The following is a 23,512-nucleotide window of genomic DNA, read 5'->3' as shown; positions in this document are numbered from 1 at the left end:
TTAGCCACCATGGCCTTGATAACCACTAGCATGTGGGCAGACACCCAGCCAGCTCCTGGGGACACTTGGGGGCTGCATGACACTTTTATCCATGCATGTTCCTCTTTTTACTTTCTCCTTCATCCATCTATGTGCAGGGAATGAGGGCATAGGCACAATCACTTCCTTTTTCTGAGCTTACTAATATTCCACTAGTCTAGTAAAAATCAACCACTTGTGTCTATGTATGTGTGTGTGTGTTTGTGTGTGTGTGTGTGCACGCACGTGCATGCATAAAGGGCAAAGGATACAGGGTTAATACATTTGTAGTGGGATGTGGATGTTGGCACTCAGGACCACGAGGTAAATGGACTTCTGCCTTCTGAGAACTCACCAGTGTTCTAGGAGCCACTGAGCCTTCCTCAGCCTCAGTCTTAGTCACACGTGGAATGGGAGCAATGGTCACCCCAGAGGACAGAACGAAACTATGTCAGGTCAGGGAGCAGCGAGAGGTACACCGGTGAAGCTTGGTTGATTCTCAGCTGTTAAGGGTTGTGATTGGTCACGTGAGGAGGAGCCAGATGCCAGTTACCATGTGCTGATTGAATGGGACAGTGTATGTGCTAAGCCTGGGGACTGGAAGCTCTTTCTGATAAATAAAAAAAGGAATCAGCAGATTTCTCAAGGCCTTCGGGCTTTGACGTGTGTCAGAGATAAAGATGAAAGGGGGAATTACTTTCTTATTAACTCCACAGCTGTGTTCCACCAGATTCTGGAACAGCGATAGGCATGGGAGGGCTTGGCTGTGTTTAGCAGGAGCTTCTGTAGAGCTGAGGGCCTCCACTGCAGATTCCAGGAGTCTAACGAATGGAATTCAAGTGAGCCACTCACTAGGAGGGCAGCCTCAGGACCAGAGTCTGTTCCCTTGCCTGCAAACTGGTGGTCGTCCTGCTATGAACCGTCAAAGGAAGAGTGAATCAACGTGTTCAAGGACTCAGGATGGGCTGAAGAAACAGCTTGGCATGGGAACACTTGCTGTGCTACCGTGAGGACCTCAGTTCAGAGCCCAGTATGCTGTAGCACACATCTGTAAACCCAGCTCTCCGCCAGCATCTTGGGAAGTGAAGACAGAAGTGACCCCAGGAGCTCCTAGGCCAGGTATCCTGGCCTACAGGGCAGTGAACAACGAAGACACACTGTTTGGAACAAGGCAGAAGGTAAGGACTGACACCCAAGGTTGTCTTTTGACCTCCACATGTGTGCTGTGGCATGTGTATGCTATCATTTATGTGTGAGCACACTTGAACACATATGCCATATCACACAAGCAAGAAGGTATAAATTCTAAAATTAAATTTTATTCATTTTGTGGTGTGTGTGAAGGGGTGCACGTGCATGGAGATCAAAGCACAACTTATTGGAGTTCGTTTCCTCCTTTTTTCTCCTTTTATCGCGTGGGACACAGGGATTGGACTCAGGTTACCAGGCAAGAGCTTTTCCTTGCTGAGCTGAGACATCTTGCTCTCCGAAAAAGATAAAGATAAAGAAGAGGAGGAGGGGGAGGAGGAGGAGGAGGAGGAGAAGGAGGAGAAGGAGGAGAAGGAGGAGAAGGAGGAGAAAGAAGAAAGAAGAAAGAAGGAAGGAAGAAGGAAGAAGGAAAAGGAAGAAGAAGAAGAAGAAGAAGAAGAAGAAGAAGAAGAAGAAGAAGAAGAGGAAGAAGAAGAAGAAGAAGAAGAAGAAGAAGAAGAAGAAGAAGAAGAAGAAGAAGAAGAAGAAGAAGAAGAAGAAGAAGAAGAAGAAGAAGAAGAAGAAATGTATTCAGAATGGCTTCAGGGTGAAGAATATACCTCCTACATTATTATTATTATTATTATTATTATTATTATTATTATTATTATTAATTTAGGTTTTCATTCGCTCAGGATTCTAGGTTCCAAGAGAAATTAGGCAGGACTTAATGGGAACAAGGCACCCCAAGGTATATTTTAGGTGCCATCTACATGCTGAACTAGTGACGCTTTTTATTTCCTTTATTGCTTAACCATTAAACTTAGAAGCACCTCCTCCCAGGCCACACAGACAGCGTGTCTGCTGGAGCTATGAAGGGGAGTGACATGAGGGTCTGCTCTGGTGCACATCCCTACTACACGTACATTCACCACCATCCTTGTACCAGGATCTCATACACGAATGAGTCTTTAAAGTATTCGAAAATGCCACAGGAGAAGGATCCAGGAGTCAGAGTGGGGGACACCTTAAATTGAAGGCATCTTGACTCTCTCTTTGATCATTTGTAGATGACAGTACTGTCACTTCCAGGCAGCTGCTGTGGGAGGAGCAACTTTACCCCCATGCAGTGGTAGACACGGGTGCTTCCATCAGCAGTGAGATGGACAAGTAGCTCTTGTGGCTCCATTGTTCCTGATTCCATAGAGTGTGTCTCACCAGTGAGGGCTCCAGGAGAGCACCCTGAGCTCTTTATAGACAAGGCCAATGAGGTCTACAGAAAAGACATGCCACACATTGTCTGGGAACAGCTGAGATTTCTGTTCTCAGGGATTCATGGCTGGGGTAACAGCTCAGCGACAAGCTCTCTGTCTCCAGACAGTATGTAAAGGCACTGTTTCTTCACCTCTATCCATAAGGCTCTCTAAATTTTCCAATGAAGAAGCAAGTTCAAACACAGAGAGAGAGAGAGAGAGAGAGAGAGAGAGAGAGAGAGAGAGAGAGAGGGAGGGAGAGAGAGAGAGGCTTTACAAATAATGGAAGTAACACTAACTTGATGCTATGCACGAGTAATTGCACGAGAAGATGCCCAAGCTGACTTGGAATCAGGGAAGCACATGGATTCAAATCACAAAACACAGGTCTGGAAACTTGCCTTAAGAACGCTTATTCTTGCAGACCATCACCCGATGTTCAGTTCCGAGCACCCATAGGGCCGCTTGTATTTCCAATTCCTGGAGATATGATGCCCTCTTCCATCCTTAGCAGGCACTGGGCACCAACACAATGCACTTATACACATACAAGGAAAACACTCATATACCTAAAGTAAAATAAATACATTAAAAAAAAATTTTTTTAAATCACAAGGCACAAGGAGACCTGTTCCATATATTAATTTGATAGAAAATTTATATAGCTGTATGTTGGATATAGAGCAAATGATTACCTCTTTCCATGGAGGATGCTATTAAACCGATATGAACATTTTATTTGAAAGGCAATTTGGTACTCTTTATTGAAATTGATAATGTACTTAGCCTCTAGCCCAGCAATTTAAGTTTAGAGAAATTTTAATGTATGTGGGAAAGGAGATATGTTCAGGAACACTCTTTACAGCATAGTTTTAAGAGCACAAAAGCAGCCCAAGTGTCTGCCATCCCCTTGAAAACTGGCTAAATAATTTGATACTAATACGTAATGGAATATGATAAACTACAGGCTTTTCAAATGAGGACCTCAGACATGCTACTGAGCTCTGATCAATGCAACAAACAAACAGGATGCAGGAGCAAGCCATTGGCGGTCCCTTTAACATTAGGCAAAATAATCTCTGCTGATTCTCTAATGTTTATGTGGGTAATTGAGGTGTAAAATTGTATTGGAAAGTGTATTATTGGCTTTCATGGAGCTGTGATCAAATAGATATCAGGAGAGACTGAAGTAGGGAGACGAGGGTCATCTCCGCTCACAGTTTCTGGAGACACAGTGTGTCCTGGTGAGGACAGATGACCACTGAAGTGGCCTTGATCAGAGTGTCCTGGAAATGAGGCCATGTTTTTTCACATCCTAGAAAATCAGGAATCAGAGAGCTTGGCTCACAACTGAAACAGATGCAGCCCATAAGCCCTCTCTGCCACTTCACTGACCCACATCTGCCCTGTAGGTCACCTCCCCCAAACAGTGCCACCAGCTGTGACACATGAGACCATGACAAGACACATTTAAATGATAGTGGTGAATAATCACAAATGTCTGAGAAGTGACAGGGACCCCCCTCCTCTGGAAAACAAGGTGAGAAGATCCAGGGAGAGGCTGTTTATACCAGTAACATTGTATTTCCTATACAGAATGGTAGACCATGAATGTTTATTTGATGTGTGTGCCTGTGTCTGTCTGTCTGTCTGTCTGTCAGTGTGTGTGTGTGTGTGTGTGTGTGTGTGTGTGTAGGGCTGTGTGCATCTGTATGTGTGTCTGTGAGGAAGCAGGTGGATAACTTCAAGTGTTTTCCTTGATCTATCACCCTCCACCTTACTTTTTTTTTTGAGGCAGGGTCTCTTAGTGAACTCACAGTTCATCAGTTTGGCGTGGGTCACAAACCAGTCTATGGATCCTCTTGTCTCTGCCCTACTCCATCCCCAGCTCTGCGGTCATAAAGACACATAACCGCACCCCACTTTTACAAGGGTGTTGGAGATGCCAACACAGGTCTTCCTGCTTGCATGTCCGGCTCTTACAGACTGAGCTACCGCCCCAGCCCTGCATGGCAGTCTCTTCCAGACTCACATTGGACATCAGCAGACAGCTGCTCGCTGTTCCTCTAAGGTGGCGAAGCCTTCTCCTTTTCTCTTTGCCTGGTCTCAGGAAGCTTGCTCCCAGTCTGAGGACTTTCCTTTGTGTACAGCCAGGGCCCTGTGCCTGAAGTGGCACAGTGCCTTCCCCCGGGAACTGTTTGCTTTCTTTTCCTTGGCCTCGGAGTCAGGCAGGCTTCTCCTCTGGCAACAACACAACAGGTCCAAAGCCCTGTATGCACCTTACTACTGCTGACATTGCTTCTCCCTCAGGATATAGACTGAGCCCAATCCAAGTTCCACTCCCTGTAGTAGCCTGGAGTGACCCTGGACTTTACTATGCAGCTTCTGCCTTGAACCTTCAGCTGTCAGCTCTACAGCAGTGAGCCCCAGTCAGTGGGCTGGTACCTGCTCTGCGGACTAGAGATGTGGGTGGCTTTCCTGTCTGCATTCTGCTTATTTCTACAACATATACTTCACCTTAATTTAAAAAAAAACAAAAAAACAAAAACAAAAAAAACGATGGAAGGTGTGTGAAATTGGAACTTGTTTGAGCTGATCTTGCAAGTAAGGTTGTTCTAAGAATGGATGTTGTCTCTGCAGACTGTATCAGGCAGAACATAGTAGACACTCCCCAAAGGACATCACTGATAAGAATATAATGAACAGACTGTCTGCAAAGAGACAGGGAGGAGACAGGGAGGAAAGGAAGGAGGAGCCACTGCAAGCTCCTACGGTCCTCCTGCTCTACGCGATTCGAGCTTTGAGAAAGCATTTTCCAGAGCCCTGTACCAGTTGGAGCCATGAGTGGTAGCCTTTCAATGGTGCTAAAGACCACAGGACATGGCCCAAGCTCAATGATTGGTGGAATACAAATGGGAAATTACTCCCCTGGGGTCTTTCTCTTGCCTCTACAGCCAGCTTGCAGGCTTCCTGCAGGTCAAGTCCCTCTGTTCAGGGCCAGACACCTGGAATGTACTCTCCATAGAGCTTTGCTGCCTAGAGTGTCTCAGCAAGAGGTAGGGGGTGGATGGAGAGGCACACACAAATGTCTATTTCTAAATGCACTGCAGCACAAAAGACCAGCCATAGTGTGAAGTCTTGTGTTTGGTGTGTGTGTGTGTGTGTGTGTGTGTGTGTGTGTGTGTGTGTACATGTGTTCATGAGAATGTGTGAGGGGGTATGTGCTTTGGAGATGAGAAGAAAATCTCAGATCTTGTTCCTCAAGGGCCTTCCACCTTAACTTATGAGGCAGGCTCTCTGACTTGCCTGGAGCTCACTGATCAGGCTAGGTTGGCTGGCTGTGAACCTGCCTATCTTCCCATTCACAGCACTGGGATTACATGCATATACCACTGAAATATACACATATATATTCAGTCTGGGGGGATAGAACTTGGGTACACTTGCCTATAAGTCAAGTATTTTCCTCACTGAGCCTTCCTCCTAGCCTAAAACCATCCCTTCTGAGTCCTTCTGAATATCTTTGGGGCATCTTGCACTAAGGGCTTTGACTGTCTGGTTTCCAGAACCTCAGATGAGAAAGTCAGGTGTCGGGGCAGGAGGGAAAGAGTCCATCATGTGGTTACGGCCATATGCCTTGGTCTATGCTGTTTGGAAGCCAAGCCTGGTAGGCTCCTGGGGCAGTATGGGCTTGAGTCCTGCTCTGAATCTGCTCTGAGAGACACTTAACTATGCTGAACTTCATTGGTCTAAAGAGAAAATGTGTGGCTTGGAATTCTTGTGGCACCACTCAGCTTCCCAGACTTTCTTCCTCTACCTCATTCTTATCTCCCCTCCCTCCATGTCTCCTATCCCCATCATCCCAGTTTTGCCTGCCTCCCAAGAAGACTTCGATGATCCAGGCTTTTTGGCGCATGCTTGTAATCTTAACAGTTGGGGGTAGGGTGTAGAAGAAGTTATCACAAGTTCAAAGGTAGCCTAGGCTACAATTGCCAGTTGAAGGATAGCTACAGTTGGCCTACATGAGATGCTTTCTCAAACAAATCAAAACAACAAAAAGACAGATAAATTTTGGAGAAGTGGCCTGGGTTCAGAGTTCCTGCAGAGGGAAGACATGTTCTCTACAACCCATAGCAAGGACAGAGAAAGAAGACAGAAGTCCCCTGGGATACTGAGCCCACCCTTGAGACTCTTGAAATCCATTAAGCAAGGTTTGCTGTGCAGACCAAAGAGAATGACATTTGATTAGCAAAAGCAAGGGATAGTTGAGATTATACAAGCTGAATGCAGGCCCTTGTTACAGGATCAAGCCACCAAAGGAGTGAGAGGTGGATTTGGAGACAGCGAGCCCTTGTCCATCATGTGGCCTGATAGCTGTGTGACTTGGACTAATTCACTTCACCTCGCCCAATGGCCCTCATGGTCTTCCCATGTAAACATGACAGAATAAGGGTGCCTTCCTCGCTGGGTGATGGGAGGCTTTATGGGGTCACCCTCACTAAGCACAGTGTCTAGCACACTGTCACAAATATGGAAAACACTTTTGGTCCTTAGCAGTGTTTTATCTGGAGGTCAGAGCTAGTCATTTGGTTGGAAGAGGAGTAAGAGTTGCAGAATCCCAGGAAGTACGCCCTCATCTCCTTCTCGGTCATTGCCTTCTGCAACACCCAGTGATGGACCAAGGACCAATAGCAAAGCATGCGTGGGAGTCTGCCCCACTCTGGGGAGGCTCATAAATGGTCAACAAAGAAATCTCATGGGGTCATTTACTCTGTTGCTCCTTACTGTGGGTTTGCAGAATGGTTAGACAGCTCAAGCAGTATTATCCTATGCAGTCTCCTCTTACCCTACAGAGCACCAGTGTTCCAAGAAAGTCAGGAGGAATGCACTGTTTGGGGGTGGGGGGTATCTAAACTATTATTACCCATGTATTTATCCACAGAGACTTTTCCCTAAGATGCAAGCCACAGGGCAAATTCTTGAGATTTATATCAGAGTTTGTGTTTAGCCACAAAGATTACGAACGCGATCAGGCTTACTTTATCAACTAGGTTTTAGATTTCTTTGGCTTATCCAGTATTTCAGTGTCATTAGTGACCTAGGACCCCTCTTTAAAAGGGATTTATTAAGGGGGGTGTGTGTGTGTGTGTGTGTGTGTGTGTGTGTGTGTGTGTGTTATTGAAGGAACCAGAAGAAAATGTCAGACCACCCCTGTAGTTGGATTATATATGATTGAGAGCCATTCAATATGGGTGCTAGGAATCAAACTCAGGTCATCTGCAACAGCAGCAAATGGTTTTCAAAAGTGGATAAGGTCTCATTGTGTAGCTCTGGCTGGGCTAGAACCATGAAGCTGGCCCCAAACTCACAGAGATCTGCTTGCCTCTGCCTCCTGAGTACTAGGATCAAAGGTGTGCACCATCATCTCCTCCTAGCTGCTAATTAATCAATCAATCTCTCTCTCTCTCTCTCTCTCTCTCTCTCTCTCTCTCTCTCTCTCTCTCTTTCTCCAGCCATCACTAGAATGGCTCTTTTGTCTTTGCTTATTGCTTTAGGGTTGCAAAATTGCTGCATCATCTCGTCTTCTCATTTGCATCCAGGCAGGAAGAAAGAATACAATGTATCAGAAAAGTCCATCCCGCTAACTTCTCTCCTACTCTCTTCTATAAAAGTCCTATCCAAAAATGAGCTAAAACTGGGAAAGTCTAGTAGGGTCCAGATTCTGGTGGAGTCAGGGGTGGGAAAGTGGGCATTTTCAGACTGGCATGTCATGTCCTCAGGACTGTAAGTGCACTCATCTAGGAGAGAAGAGGCATAGGTGACAATTAGCACTATGTACCCCTCACTGAAGCTTGAGTCTGGAAGCATTCCAGGCAAAGTAAGCCCTGTGAAGCCCAAAGCATTGCCATCCGTAGGATACACAAACTGCTTGGGCTCCTGGATCCTGTGTACAAGATGCTGTAGATGTTGGACCCCCATCCTCAGGGGTTGGGGATATGCCATGGCTGATGGCATCCAGACAGAAGAGCCTGTATGACACCATCACTCTCCCGCCCTGCACCTGGACTGCACCCTCAGGCTGGTTACCACACAGGAAGGGCTGGGGGTAGAGCTTACGCTCTGCAGGCTGCTTCTGGGGACCAGGGTTGTGTCCTCCGTTACTGCTCAAGAACCTGGCCACAGACATCCCTCATCAGTTGATGACACCATTCCTCTAGTCTCCTCTTGCAGTCCTTCTAGAGTTTTCTAGGGGCATCTCCTCAATAAATCACTCATGTACAAACCCTTTCCTTGGGCTCTCCCTCTAGGGACCCAACCTGAGGTGTCATGGAGTGACTTAGGCAGGTTACTCTTTATTTCTCTCTCCAGGTGTGTTCACGATGAAGTTGAGTTTCTAAAATTTCAATATCGCATAATGTTTGATGTTTATGAGATTTTCCTTGGGCCACCTTTATAGTGGCCACGTGTAACCTACAGGCTACAGTTGGAGATCCCGTAAGTCCTTTCTGTCCACTCCACTCATGCCCACAGATGTGTTCCCAGGATTTGGGGCAGGGCCGTTGTTTTACTCCTGTCACCCATGTGGGAGTCCCCCCCCCCCAAGCTCTATGGCTATGCACATGTGTGCTTGTCACAGCCTGCGTGGGGAGGGCAGAGGACAACCTGGGTGCGGGTCTTCACTTTCCACTTTATCTGACTCAAGGTCTCTCTAACCCAGAAGATTCTCCGGCAGCTCCCACTCGTTCCTCCCATCTCTCCACTGGAGTTCTGGGATTTCAGATGTGAGCCACCATGTCCCTCTTTATGTGGGTTCTAGGGATCTGAACACAGGTCTTCACTCTTTCACATCAAACATTTTACCCACTGAGCTGTTTCTCCAGCCTTGCAGGAGGCCCCACCAGGCCTCAAGCCAAGGCCCTCAACATAGAGCCCAGTTCTTTAAAACATTGATCTTTCTCTCTAGTCCAGGAACTCTGAGAGGAGGCATGCATGCGCATGGTGTGTGTGTGTTTATCTGTGTGTGTTTGTCTGTGTGTGTCTGTATCTGTGTATATGTCTCTGCGTGTGTGTCTGTGTGTGTGTGTGTCTCTGTGTGTGTCTGTGTTTGTATGTATCAGTGCGCTTGTCTGTGTCTCTGTGTGTGTGTCTGTCTGTGTCTGTTGTATCCGTGTGCTTGTCTATGTGCTTGTCTGTGTCTCTGTGTGTGTCTGTGTGTGTTTCTGTATCTGTGCTTGTCTGTGTGTGTCTGTGCGTGTCTGTGTGTATCTCTCTGTGTCTGTCTGTGCCTCTGTGTGTGTGCGCGCGCGCGTGCAAGTGCACGCGTGTGTTTTCATCCTGTGGTAGTGGCAGCTGGGGTATTTATAGTTGGATCCACAGGGCCGTTTTCCCGTGCCTACAGAAAATGAGAACCTCATGTGGGGTTTGTTTTTCCTCTCGGCCATCCAGCCATTCATCTCCCTCAAAGCCTCTGCTGTAACCAGAACCCCAGCATGGCTGCCATGCAGAGGTTATGCAAATTCCCATCCAGTGGAAAGGTGCCTGTTCTCCGCAGTCAGGCCACAGGCAAAGCGTGGGGAGTGGGGGTGTGGTGGGGGGCTGTTGGGGAGAACTTGCGGTTCACACTGGAGGGTCGGAGGGCAGCTCTACACAGCCCTGTCCTCCCTGCAGAGTCTCCCTGGATGAATCTTATGGACATTGGGTCCCGGGATCACCTCCTGTCCCCCCAGCATGTGTGAGGCTTTAGAAACGAAGTGACTTTTCCTCCAGCTCAAACTCACTGTATGGCCTAGGGTGACCTTCTAAGCCCCGCCCCCTAAGTGCAGTGGTTACAGGCATGGTGTGCCACCATGCCCGGTTTCTGAAGCATTGGGCATCGAAGCCAAGGTCCTGAACATGCTAGGCTGGCACTGAATCACAGCCCAGCCCCGTCTGTTTTCTTTTTGCTACGCTCTCAGTTCTGTTCCATTCATATTTTGCCTTTTCTCTTAGACTAAAGACTACCCCCCCCTTCACTCAAAGGCTATGGTCTGTTTCCCTAGGTCACTTGGGTGGCTGCGGTGGGGGGGTCAGGGGACGGTCCCTTAGGTTTCACTTTCTCTAGCGAGGTTTCAGAACTCCCAGAGCCCCCCATTCCCATTAAATGCTGTCTGGTTACTAGGAAGCCAGGCACTTCTGAGCATCTTCAAGATGAAGGCTCCAGGAACCTGTGGGAGCCTTTACAAATTGCATGGGGCGGCTTCACCAGCACTCCCACACCATGCATCCAAGCATGTGATGGCGCAAGGGGGCAGCACATGGGGCAGAGTGACAGAGCACAGGAGAAGGGCCGAGGCAGGTTCAGAAGGAACGAACATCAGCTTGGACTCCTACTTGGGAGCTATACCTCCTTGCTTGTGCCACGTGGCTATCCAACAGACTCAGGTCAAGGGCCCTAAAGACTTCTACTCCAGAACTTCCGAGACAGTTCCCATTGTTCTTCAGAACCTACTCTGTGCCAATGCTGAGCTGGACACTTGCTCATTTTTGGGACACCACCCGCTTGCTGTACATCTGCAGTGGTTGTGAGCCCATTTTACAGAAAAGGAAACTGGGGTCCTTCGAGTATAAGTGACTGACCCAGAGTCCTGTAACTAACAGCCCAGGGGGAACTCTAAGCAAAATGAGCCTGACCCCATGACCTCCGTAGGTCCCAACCATCCCCATTTGTGATGAACTTGAACTTCAGCTGCCTGGCTTCTGCTGTGACTTAGAACTAGAAGGCCCTGGCCTTGATGGCTGTTCAGTCAGGCAACTTCTGAGAGGGGTCAGCCATGGACTAGCTGGTAACTTGCACTGTCTATGCTACATCCATCCTGCCACCCTTAGCTCTGTCTCCTTTCCCTGCCTCCCCCGTCCTCCTCCCACTGCTGGGAGCCTCAAGGGTTTCCAGAACAAGAGCGGAGCCAGTCATTCATTAATCTTTGTCTCACTTCCAAGAATCTCAGCTACACAAGAATTCCTCATTGAATGGCTAGGCATTCTTGGGGAGCGCGTGTGTTACCACGACAGCGAAAGGCTCAACTCTGGGAAGCAGCCGTGATCCAGGCCAGGAAAATAAGTGCGGACTTCAGAGCCAGAAGGAAGTGGATTGGCTCCTCCTGAAGCCCCTTCTCCAGCTGCCCAACCCCCCCCCTCTAACCACAGATGAGAGTTAGCCTTCCCGGGTCGTCTGAGGGCACTAACCAACCCGGTGGCATTTTCTTCTGAAACGGAGCAGCATCTCATAGAACTGTTGAGTGCCTGGGAGTATGCATGTGTGTGTGTGTGTGTGTGTGTGTGTGTGTGTGTGTGTGTGTGCTGTGTGTGTGTGTGTGCACACAGTTGTGTTTACATCCTGGTCACTCTCTGTGTAGTTACCCATGGTAACTTCATGCCCATTGCATGAGGAAGTCTCTGTGAGTCATCTCAGGTAGCTGTGAAATCCCAAGAGTAAAAGTAAGTTGTGACCTGCAGGCTGCCCCTCTGTGGAGAGGAACCTCTTTTCGCACACCCCAGCAGCTCAGCATGATGGTGTGAGGTAGATTGAGACCAGAGGCTCCAGAGAGCAGGTTCAGTGCAGCCTTCCATCTACATACAGGAGTCAGAGAAAGAGGATGGGTGCCAAGAGGAAGCAGGGAGGATGTGGGGGTAGAGAAAAGCAACAGGGACAAAAAGCTCTAGGAGAGTGAGGGGGATTTCTATAAAGGGACCATTCCCTCTTGATTATAAGAAGCAAAACTCAGGCCCACAAGATGGCTTCCATGGGGAAAGGTGCTTACTGTAAGTCTGATGAGTCTTCAGGGATTCCCTGAAGGATTCGATCTCCCATGCAGTGGGAGGACAGGACTGACTCCTGTAATTGTGTCCTCTCGAGTCAACTCCTGTACTGTTGTGAAAATGCTTAGAAGCAGATGAAAACAACCTAAATACCCCTCAACAGAAGAATGGATATAGAAATGTATCAGGTGGGGGAGGGGAGGGAGAAACTACTAAAAGAGACAACTGGAATTGGGGGTCATATCTCAGGGACAAGTTGGAAACCTAGTGCAATGGAAACTCCCAGAAGTCTACAAGGGTGACCCTAGCTAAGACTCCTAGCAATGAGAGACCCAGAGCCTGAACAGACTGGCAGAGAGATCAGGATACCAACCTGGCTATAAAGCCTTTGACCTACAATCTGTCCTGCTAGGGTAAAGAGGTGATGCAGAAATTGTGGGAGTGGCCAATCAATGGCTGGTCCAGCTTGAGACTCTTTATGAGAGGGAACCCACTCCTGACACCGCCTGGCAGGTCAGGTCACAGACATCGGATGCCCAGAGACTTAGGATAGAACCAAACATGACTGGCAAAAAAAATGTCAGTGAAATGATGCCTAATGATACTCTGCTATACTCATAGATTGGTGTCTAATCCAATGGTCATCTATCAACTGATGGAAACAGATGCAGAGACCCACAGCCAAACGTGAGGCAGAGCTCAGGGAATCCTGCAGAAGAAAGGAGGAAGGATCACAGGAGCCAGAGGGGCAAGGACACCACAAGAGAACAGACCGAATCAACTAACCTGGGTTCATAGGGGCTCACAGAGACTGAGCCAACAATCATGGAGCCTGCATGGGACAGACCTAGGTCTTCTACTTCTGTGTACTTTAGTCTTCTTGTGGGACTCCTGACAGTGGGAGCAGGGGCTGTCTCTGACTCTTTGGGACCCCTCTTCTTCTATCGGGTTGCCTTATCCCACCTTAATAGAAGGGGAGGTGCCTAATCTTACTGCAATTTGATATGCAATGTTTGATTGATATCCTGGCATTTTTCTGAGGAGAAATTGAGGATGAGTGGATGGGGGGGGGGGCAGAGGGAAGGTTGGGGGGCACTGGGAGGAAAAGAGAAAGAGGAAGCTGTGGTTGGGAAAAAAATAGAACACCACTAGAAAAAATACCTTGCAAGCCTATATCCCTGAGATTAGAAGGAGTCTGGGTTTTTAGTCTCTATACACTTTTATATCCCCCCTCTTGACCGTGCAGCCTAACATAAGACAAGTAACCCCTTCCAGTCTTTGCTCTCTCAAATCAACAGGCAACCAAGACAACACTCCACAGGCCAATCTGATGGAGGCAACTCCTCGGCTGAGGTTCCCTCTTCCCAGATGACTCTAGTTTGTGCCAAGTTGACAAAATTAGCAGAGACACGTTCCATATTGTTAGTGTGGAGATATGCATTGTCTTTAATGAGTAATGAAATGATATGCACACCACAAGATCGATCAATTGATTTATCTGTCTATCTACCTATCTGATTTATTATGTATATGTGTGTGTATATGTGTGTATGTGGGGTGGGGTGGGCACACTTGTGGAGGTCAGAGGACCATTATGTAGATTTAGTCTCTCTTCATTTACATGAAGTCTGAGGACTCATCTCGAGTTGTCTGGCTTATATAACCAGATGGCAAGATCCCCTTACCCACTGAGCTATCTCTCAGCAACCCCCCCCCAAAGAATAGCTTTAAACTAAACATATCAGTAAATGTTTGGTTTGTCTGCCTGTTTCATATACTCATAAACCCAAGAAATAAAATTTCTCAGGCCAAAGGGGTCAGTGTATATAATGAGTTTAGCATCCCGGCACTGGAAAGCCAGATCACTCTGGGACGTTGTGGTCCTCTAAGTGAGGGAGCTGCAAGCCGAACCCTGCCACCCAGAGTGTGTATGGGGTAGGTTAGAGGATGTAGTAGTGATGGCACTATCACTTCTAACCACAAGGCTTTCCTTCCAGGAAGTCTTCCAAGTTGGATCCTGTGTGCTGATCACTCTCCTCCCCCTCCATCCTTCTCATTTTAGCTTGTACTAACTGAAGCTTGCCAATAACTCCTAGTATGATCCCAGGCCACTCGACGAGACCTGCTTTGGAATTAGTCAGTTGAATCCTGTCCCCCTGTAAGCAGAGGACAGAGGACTGTAAGCAGAGGACAGAGTTCTCCAAATGTGGGTATTTTAGGGCCTCTGTCATTAGAGAACTAAAATGGGAGGAGGCAGCCCAGCAGCTCGAGCACCAACAGGCTCTTGGAGAGTCCGGGTATCCATGGAGGCCTGAGAATCACTGGGCTCTCGAGCCCACAGTGGAAGGGGGTAGTTGATACCCTCCTCTGGGTTCCCACTCTGTCAAGTTAAGAGTATTAGGTAGGGCTGGAGAGACGGCTCAGAGCATTGCTCAGGAGGAAGAACTCTGGGATTTTCATTCTGTCTCCGTGTGACTGTCCCTCTTTGATGTGCAGACGTCCTTCTCCCGGGCCTCTTGCTCCTAATAAAGAGTGTTCAAAGAGCTGTGCACGCTGATTACTTTAATGGCACCCGACACATAGTCAGCTCACAATAAATGGTCTTGTTTCAAGCAAAGTCTCTCTCTCTCTGCAATATAGTGGAATTTAAGCTCCATTCCCTGACTTACAGACACATGCACACACACACACACACACACACACACACACACACACACACACACACACACACAATTCGCCCAGCCTAAGAGCTTTAGGAACGTAACTAACTTCACAGTGGTTTGGGAGTGAGACTGACAGTGTTTATGTTATAGCAGTGCAAACAATTTGAAAGCAGATACTAGACATCTTTACTCTAAGACAGGATTTGGGCCAAAAGGCATGGCATTCAGCCCTCTTCCTCCTCCCTTCCTTCAGTGCTCGCCAGCAATTCAACAAACAAGTACTTCTGTTTATCGCACTGATAGTGAGGGGCTCTTTGTTCCCAAGTTCACCTCCTAAACCATGCTTCTTTTCACTTTCAAAACCTAAAGACAGCTTCTAAGCAACGAAGCCCCCATTCTGGTCATCCCTAGAGAAGAAAAGACAGCAGCCATGACATCTGTCTCCTATTGCTATGAACCATACAGGTTGGTAGAATGCTCTCCAGTGTGGTCAGTTGTGGTGTGTGTGTGTGTGTGTGTGTGTGTGTGTGTGTGTGTGTGTGTGATATCCATGGAAGGATATCATTTTCTAAATATTCTAACCTTTATACACTCAAAAACAAGGGTCTAGGACTGGATGGAGAGCATTCTCAATTGCTGAAGTGCTTGCTATGCAAGCACCAGGAACTGGATGTGGTCGTCAGCACTCCCAGAAAACCCTGTATGTGGTAGTGCATGTTTGCAATACCAGTTCTGGGAAGACAAACACAGGCAGATATATATGTATGTGTATGTGTATGTGTATGTGTGTGTGTGTGTGTGTGTGTGTGTGTGTGTGTATAATGGGATTTACTTTCAATCAGAATGTTTAGTCTTGAGCCAGATAATTTTTGTAGTGCATGGTGGGTAGGAAGCTGACCTGCACATTGTGAAATAACTAGTAGTAACATCTCTATCTTGTATACCAGAGATTATAGAACATTCTGTAGTTGTGACAGTTTAAAACATCTCCAGACATTTACCAGTGTCCACTGGGAGTGTGTGTAGGGATGGGGAGGGGAATGTGACGGAGAAGCACTCCCTGCTGGGAGCCATGGCAAGCTAAATTCTTCCTATAATAAATGGGGCCTGAGGCATCTTATGCTGCCCCAGAGTTTATCTCTGCAGTGTATTTAAGATTAGGGGACAGGATGTATCCACTGATAAGAAAGATATAGGGTGCCTGCTATCTCTGGGTCGCTCTTGACTTCCAAGAAGCAGCCTGTGTGTTGGGCGGATGCAATCCCCACAGGGCTCCACTTAAGCCCTCTGAAGACAGCCTGCTCTGTGTCTAGATCCCTTTCTGGTCCTCTTGACCCTCCTCATGCAGCAAGAAATCCCACGGGGAATGGCCTTTGGTTTGGGTTTATAAATATTCAACAACTCGTTTCTAGTACCAAGTGGTTTTTTTTTTTCTTTTTCTTTTTTTTTTTTTTTTAAACCGTGTTTAACATTCTTGTCCGAGTGGAAAATTTTGTTCTTTGGAAAGCTTCTCATTCCAGATCCAGGTCAGAGTCCCCAGCAGAACTCGGAGAATGTCCTAGGCAAGTTCCGCCATTGAGATTGTACAGTGGTGGCCTTGATACGACTGTGGTTGGATTCTGGCCCAAGACTCCTAGGCCCACAAGACAAACAGAGAAAGAGGCCGTGCAGTTGGAGGAAGGGCTGTGGACTCTGAGATCAAAATCCTTTGATGGGGGACTGGAGAGATGGATCGGTGGTTAAGAGCACTTGCTGGTTTTCCTGAGGGCCTGAGTTCATTTTTCAGTACCCACACTGGGTAGCTCACAACGGCCCGTAACTCCAGCTCCGGTGAATCTGACACCCTCTTTTGTGCCCCAGGGATTCCAGTTCACACAAGGCACAGACAGACATATACCTGTGGTGAGTGACATTCTTGGATGTCTCTACATGATCATATTTCCAATAAGACAACCAGCCTGTCGGTTAGGATGAGGTTGGTTACGTTTGGTTAACGAACAAGCCCCACATTCCAGGGACTTGTGACACAACAAGACATCTAATTCTTACTCATGCTATCAATCTCCTTGTGAATGATGGCAGGGGTCTGCTCATGATATTCACTCAGGAACAGAGACTTCTTAAACAGATGTTACTTTAAAGTGGATGACGGTTATACCCAAGAGACTGATGGCCTGACCTATCTAGAAATGGAGGCTGGGATAGCCTGGCTAGCCCTTCAAGAACACGTGGGCAAATCCCACCTAGAAAGGGAAGAGTTACAAGGTCCTCAAACACCACATTTCCTGTTCCGGTCTCACTTCTGACACTTCTGATCCCGTCAGGGCACCTGTCATAAAGATTAAATGAGACCATGTGTGACCTCATACTGTAAGATCATAGGTGCCCTGATAGGATAAAGACAAGGGTCATGCATTGCCCTAATCTCCAATTAGATCTGGTGCTCAGTGCCCAGGAGAGAAGGTGAACAGAAACTTCTAATTTGCCAATGGAAAGCTCTATGTCTCTGAGGATTCTTGAGTTTGTCAAGCTTCTCTAAAGGAGCCGAGACAATAGAAGCTGCTGTTTACCCATCTGCCTTAGTTAGGGTTTTACTGCTGTGAACAGACACCATGACCAAGGCAACTCTTATGAGGACAACATTTAATCGGGGCTGGCTTACAGGTTCAGAGGTTCAGTCCATTATCATCAAAGTGGGTACATGGCAGCATCCAGGCAAGCACGGTGCATGAGTTGCTGAGAGTTCTACCTCTTCATCTGAAGGCTGCAAGCAGAAGACTGGCTTTCAGGCAGCTAGGATGAGGGTCTTAATGCCCATGCCCAAAGTGAAACACCTACTCCAACAGGGCCACACCCTGGGCTGATCATATACAAACCATCACAAAATCTGTATAGATTTACTTAATAAAATCAGCCTACACAGTGGTGGCTGACTGGAGACCCATAGATGGCTACGTTGAAGCTTTGGTAACCTGCCTTATTCCAAGTCTTCCAATTAGAATGCTGATCCAGTGTAAAAGTCCCCTTGTAGCAACATCTGGACCCGTGTTTGACCCACGTCTGGGCCTATGCATAGCCAAATTGACACACAAAATGAACCATCACAATTTCCAACTTCTACTCTTAGTTTATGGAGCAGAATTAGTCATATGGCTGGACTCAGCTACAAATTAGTCAGGACGTTCTGTCAGCTTGGTGCCTGAACCAAGACTTTATGACTAAGCACCAATAACCAGCATAGACAACTGAACACATTTTGTTAGGTGGGGATGAGGGGACATAGCCATCCGCAGTCTTCGGTGGTATTACCTTCAGCACTTTCTGCTAAGCCAATGTGGAACTCAGCATAGACTTAGATGCACGGGCCCATGTCTTAGGGAGAGCTGCAGGAAGGGATCTGTGAGTCTGTGGCCTGGCCTCCTGGAGGACCAAACACAAATACTGCCATTGAAACCTTCCTCTGCTTTCTATTTGTTAGTTTTTAAATGTGTATGTATGGGTATGTGCATATGTGCACGCATACATTTCACATGCCAGTGGAGGCCAAAGGTTAAGGTACCTTCCTTAAACTTCTTCCAACTTTTTTTTTGAGACAGTGTTTCAGTGAACTTGAGCTTATCCATTCTGCTAGACTAACTAACCAGAGAGCTCTAAGCATCCTCCTGTCTCTGCCTCCTTAGCAACCAGAATTACAGACACAGTTGACTTACATAGCTCATATGTGTGTCTGGGGGATTTGAACTCAGGTCCTCATGCTTGTGGGGCAAGTATGTTACTTACTCATCTGGATCCCCAGGTCTGTCACTGTTCTTTGCATTATCCCATGTTTTCTCTATCTGGTGCTGCATTTGGAATCATCTATACCACTTCTGCCACGAAAGAACCTCCTGCTAATTGATGGAGTTCTGTGACTCCCTTTTAATATCGTCCCAGTCTGTTGTGTCCTTTTTGGATGCAGGGCCAGCTGTCCTTTTGCCACCATCTCATTCTGAGTTTTTGACAAGTCCCTTCCCAGGCTGGGCTCTGGTTTTCCTGGCTCTCTCAAGTGGAGCTGATGCACAACATTCTCGGAAGTCCCTTCTGGTGCTGGCATCGTGTACAGTTGCTCCACACCCTCTCCCAGTGGCAACGCTGCGCACAACTGCCTGCTTGGGTCCAGCTGGAGTTTGGTGACAAAATTTTCCTCCAGGAGGCTTGAAGGATCCTTCTGGGCTCTGCATCAGGCACTAGCAAAGAGATTCTGTGCTACATATCAGCTGGGAAGCTTCATCTCAGCCTGATGTACTTCTGCCTGGCTAAAAGGGAAGCTCACAGCCAAGCTAGGGAGGCATGCAGAGGGCAGGGGCCAGGGATCAGAACAGCCTGGTCTAGCTACAAACAAGGGCAGAGAGCCTAGTCAGCTCTTTGAAGTGCTTTAGCTAAACCAAAGGCCAAAGTCGCAAGGACCCAGACACTGTATCCACCCCTATAACATTTGTATCTGTTGATTCTGATACCTTTCTAAGGCAGCCTGTTAGGAAGTTCAAAAGAGTAACTTTAAGAGTAACTGCTGAAAATATATATGTTCAAACAACAATAACGATGACTGCTACTATTATTATTATAAATTATTTTTATTGTTATTATTACCATCATATTTGCCTTACGCCACAAATTCCTGGTGCTGGATAGATGTCTGGCATAGAAGAGTGTATGGACATGAAATTAATTAAAATCTAGAGTGATGTCAGTTGTAACAGCAAACTCTGGATGTTGCCTTCATCAGTTCAAGTTGCTATAATAAATTGCCAAGGCGGTGACCTTAACAAGCATGCATGGGAGCCCAATTGGCAGGGGGCTGCCAATCTGATATCTGGCGAGGGTTGGTTTCCCAGTTCATTGGTAGCTGTCTTCATACTGTGTCCTTACATGGTACAGTAGCTCTCTGAGATCTCTCTCAGAGGGACATTAATTCCATCTGTGATGGCTCAGCCTTTGAGATCCACTCACCTCCCAAGGCCTTGTCTCTGAGTGAAATCATATTGGGAACTAAGATGAATTTGAGGAAGCCACAGACATTCAGACCACAGTGCACGGCAAAGCCTGGGGCACTGGAGAAGGGAACAGTTGGTTCCTTGTAGTGGGCAGAAGGCTCTATCGTGGCAGGGCTTATCCAGCCTGGTTTTGAAATTGCCCATGTTCTTGAAGGAAGAAGACTGAGTAACCCTGGCAGGCTTGAAATCTCTGATCCTCTTATTGCTGAGTGGGATGTAAAGGAAAGCTGGGAGCAGGGTGGGGTGGGGTGGAGTGGAGTGTAGATAAGATGTTGATGAAGGGTCTCAAACAGCTTAAAGAATGTAGAAAACTAAAAATTCAAATTAGTGAGTTGATACTTTTTATAAAAGCTTTTCATGTCTATTTTGTCTGAAAGCAAATGTGCTTGTTTTAATTTTATTTAAAACCTGCCTCTAGGGGTGGTAGAGAGCTGCTTCAGTGCTATGCGTGCTGCTCTTGCACAGGACCTAAGTTTGGTTTACAGCAGCATTGTTGGGTGGTTCAGTCACCTATAAGTCCGATTCCAAGGGATCAGATGCCCTCTTCTGGCCTTTGTGGGAACTGCACTCAAGAACAGACAGGCACATGCACACACACATGCAAACGGGGGGGGGGGGGGGGGAGAGATACACTTTTTTAAAAAGTCTGAAAACTTGTCTTAAGACCCTTAGGAGAGGAGACTGAAGGCAGCTAGACATTATGATGGAGCAGGGGCTTTTCTTTCACTTAGAATTCACATACTGTCTGCCTCCATCTTCTCTGCCTGATCTCTGCGTTGTTTGAGATACTCGGACAGGAGATATGAGGTGAAACTTTTAGGGTTTTTTTTTCTCTTTATAGAGAATAACTCCCCCTTATCAAATGTAGGTCATGCAGACTATTACAAAGAAGGGGGACAAACTAAAACAAAATAAAGCCAGTTCCATCTTCCATACAGGGTGGGTTTGACTACTGGAGGGTGGGGCATTTCCTTCCAGTGGGCATTGGCAAGCAGGCCCCCTGTGTTGACGGTCACCTGTTCTGAAGCTTAAGCTAATCCTAATGTTTGAGGATGGACATGGGAAGGCTTCCTTGGACTCGTCTAAGACAATGAAAGGCTGACCCCCATCCAGTCTAATCTGGACCTTGACACACTCATTGTCCAAGAGACAGCAATCTACTCTGCTGGGAACCACAGCAACAGTGCCTGGAGGGACTGGTCAGTTCCTACCTTACTTCCTGCCTATAGTGAGCCACTTGGGTTTGCTCTGGGCTATCACATTGCTCTCTAGGTGGGTCCAGTCCTGCACTAAAGCTGGCCTTCACAAAGGGATCTTCCACCTCCACATCCTGTAGTCTGGAGGGCAGATAAGCTTCTCACCTTAGGGACCAGGCTCCTCTCCTCTGTGTGTGTGTGTGTGTGTGTGTGTGTGTGTGTGTGTGTGTGTGTGTGTAAGGCCCAGTGCTGCCCCAGCACTTTCCCCTGAAGGTCGCTGTCTCATCTTCCCTCACTCTTTCTCTCCTTCCAACCTTTCTTCTTTCCCTTGCCCCCTTCCCTTCCCTTTCTTTACTTTCCCTCATTCTCATTTCTTTCCCAGTCCTTCCTTTCTTTCTTATTTCCTTCCTTTCCCTCCCTCCCTCCCTCCCTGCCTGCCTCCTTTCCTCCCTCTCTTTCCTAATTTCCCCTACCCCTCTTCCTTTCCCTTCCTTCCTTTATTCCTTGTGTCTTGCTCATCCAGAATGTTTCAGGAAGACTGTCTCTTTAAGAGAGGCAGCTATGATCTATGCACTCTGAGATTCTGATAGTCAGTCCTGCTTCTCCTGCTGAGCTCTGTTGGGTTGCAACTGGGATCCTCCTGAGCTCAATCTGGGTTCAAAATGTCTAGAGGAAAGAGTCACTTCCAATGATCTGCACGCCCCCGGGAGTCCGTGCCCCCAGGACTCCCTGCCTGAAGCCTTTTGGTAGCTGGGCCTTGGCTTTGGGCCATGGAAGGCTCTTTGTTGATGGTTGAGGTCTGGACCTCAGAAAAGGACATTGGATGTGTTCCGGTGAGTGTGAAAGAAACTTGCTGCCTCCTGCCCCTCGACTGTGGATTTCAGGATGCAGATCTGGGGTTTGTTGTGATTCTTGATGGTGGGATGGGATGGGCAGAGGTGACAGGGAGGGGGTGGGGCTGGGATTCCCTTGCATGTGGGGATAACCTCAGCTCCCCTCCCAGCTGTCATTCTTGAGGCATGAAGTTGAAGTTTGCCATCTGGATCAAGCTAAAGCCGGTCTGAAGACTGGTGATCAGGAGGGGCAGATGGCAACCCTTACTCCTTCAAAATAAAGTGTAGCCAGAGTGGGCTCCTGGGTTCTTTGTGAAAATGCCCTGGAAGGGTATCGTCTCTAGACCCTGGGCAAAGAGCAGAACCTTGTGGATCCGATATCCAGTGAAAGTTGTCTATCTCAGCAGGGGATTTGAGCCAAGTCCTCTTCCTCCTGAGCAAGGGGACAGACCAGGCTTGCTCCCTAAGTCCATGTTGTCCTCTTGGACTGAAGAAAGCTGTCCCTGGACCATAGCACACAGTGCCATAGTGGGAGGTGGCAGATGTGCCAAGGGCAAGGAAGAATGGGGAGCCTGTTACTGCGGAAGCCTGGGAACATGGCCTCAGGCAGAGGCCCCGGTCACCAGAGCTGGCATGGGAACACATGGGCAAAAGGTCCAGGTCCATGCTGGGACAACGGGACTGAGCCAGTACCACATAGTGCAGAGCAGATGGTCCTCTAACCCCACTTCCTGGGGCATGCACACAGGTGAAGCTGACCTCAAATGCCTAGGTATACCTATGCACGCATGCCTGAGGAAGCCTAAGACCTTGGGCCTCCAGTGGACAAGGCAGAACTCAGTAGCAACTTCTGTGCTTCCAAGATCAGGGCTTCTACTTCAGGGAAGGCCTTTGCTGAAATCTTAGCTCTTCTTTGGGCCAGAGTCTGAACAGGGGATTTGCTGAAACAGAATATGCCAGGAAGCCATCTAGATGCTATGAAGATCTGGGTTTCTATTGGGGGTGGGGAGGATAAGGCCATCTCCACAGAGTCACAATGGTCAGTACCATTTATTGTGTACCTTGAAGGCATTGGTGACTATGCCAAGGGCTTATCTACTGTTTAAATGCTGTAGGGATTCGTGTGTGTGTGTGTGTGTGTGTGTGTGTGTGTGTGTGTTCAGTTGCACAATGTATGCATGCCTATGGAGGCCAGAGGTCAGGTACCATCTACCTTATTTATTGAGATCTAGTGTCTCTGTGGCCTGCAATTTGCTGATTATACAAGACTGACTGGTCATGTCTCAGAGACCCTCCTGTCTCCACTTCCATAGCACTGGGGTTAGAGGGACCTTCTACTGTACTCACCAATTGTGTGTCCATAGCACTGGGGTTAGAGGGACCTTCTACTGTACTTGTCACCTGAGTGTGGGTTCCTGGGATTGATGACAAAGGACTGTCTTACGAATCAAGTGATTTTCCCCCCTCCATCCAAAGAAGTTATTTGAGTCATGGATAGTTTTATGAATTTTACAGAAACTGAAGCTCAGAGGT

General features: G+C 47.6%; 1 protein-coding gene across 13 annotated transcripts in view; it reads left to right on the top strand.

Moving 5' to 3' along the window:
* Positions 1 to 23,512, top strand: part of Daam2 (dishevelled associated activator of morphogenesis 2) — a 108,438-nt gene that overhangs the window by 13,606 nt on the left and 71,320 nt on the right. For 2 of the 13 annotated variants that reach the window (XM_006525084.4, XM_006525085.4), the window contains exon 1: positions 21,736 to 21,979. The exons of 9 other annotated variants lie outside the window; for them this stretch is intronic. The gene's annotated coding sequence lies outside the window, so the exon portion shown is untranslated. Of the gene's footprint in view, positions 1 to 781; positions 1,197 to 15,264; positions 15,383 to 21,735; positions 21,980 to 23,512 lie in introns of those variants that run through there. 2 more of the 13 variants (XM_011246707.3, XM_006525087.4) reach the window with 2 other exon arrangements.

Source organism: Mus musculus, chromosome 17 (assembly GCF_000001635.26).
Source record: "Mus musculus strain C57BL/6J chromosome 17, GRCm38.p6 C57BL/6J".
Classification (NCBI taxonomy): Eukaryota; Metazoa; Chordata; class Mammalia; order Rodentia; family Muridae; genus Mus; species Mus musculus.
Note: the sequence above shows the minus strand (reverse complement) of the source record. Positions and strands in the feature narration are given on the sequence as shown.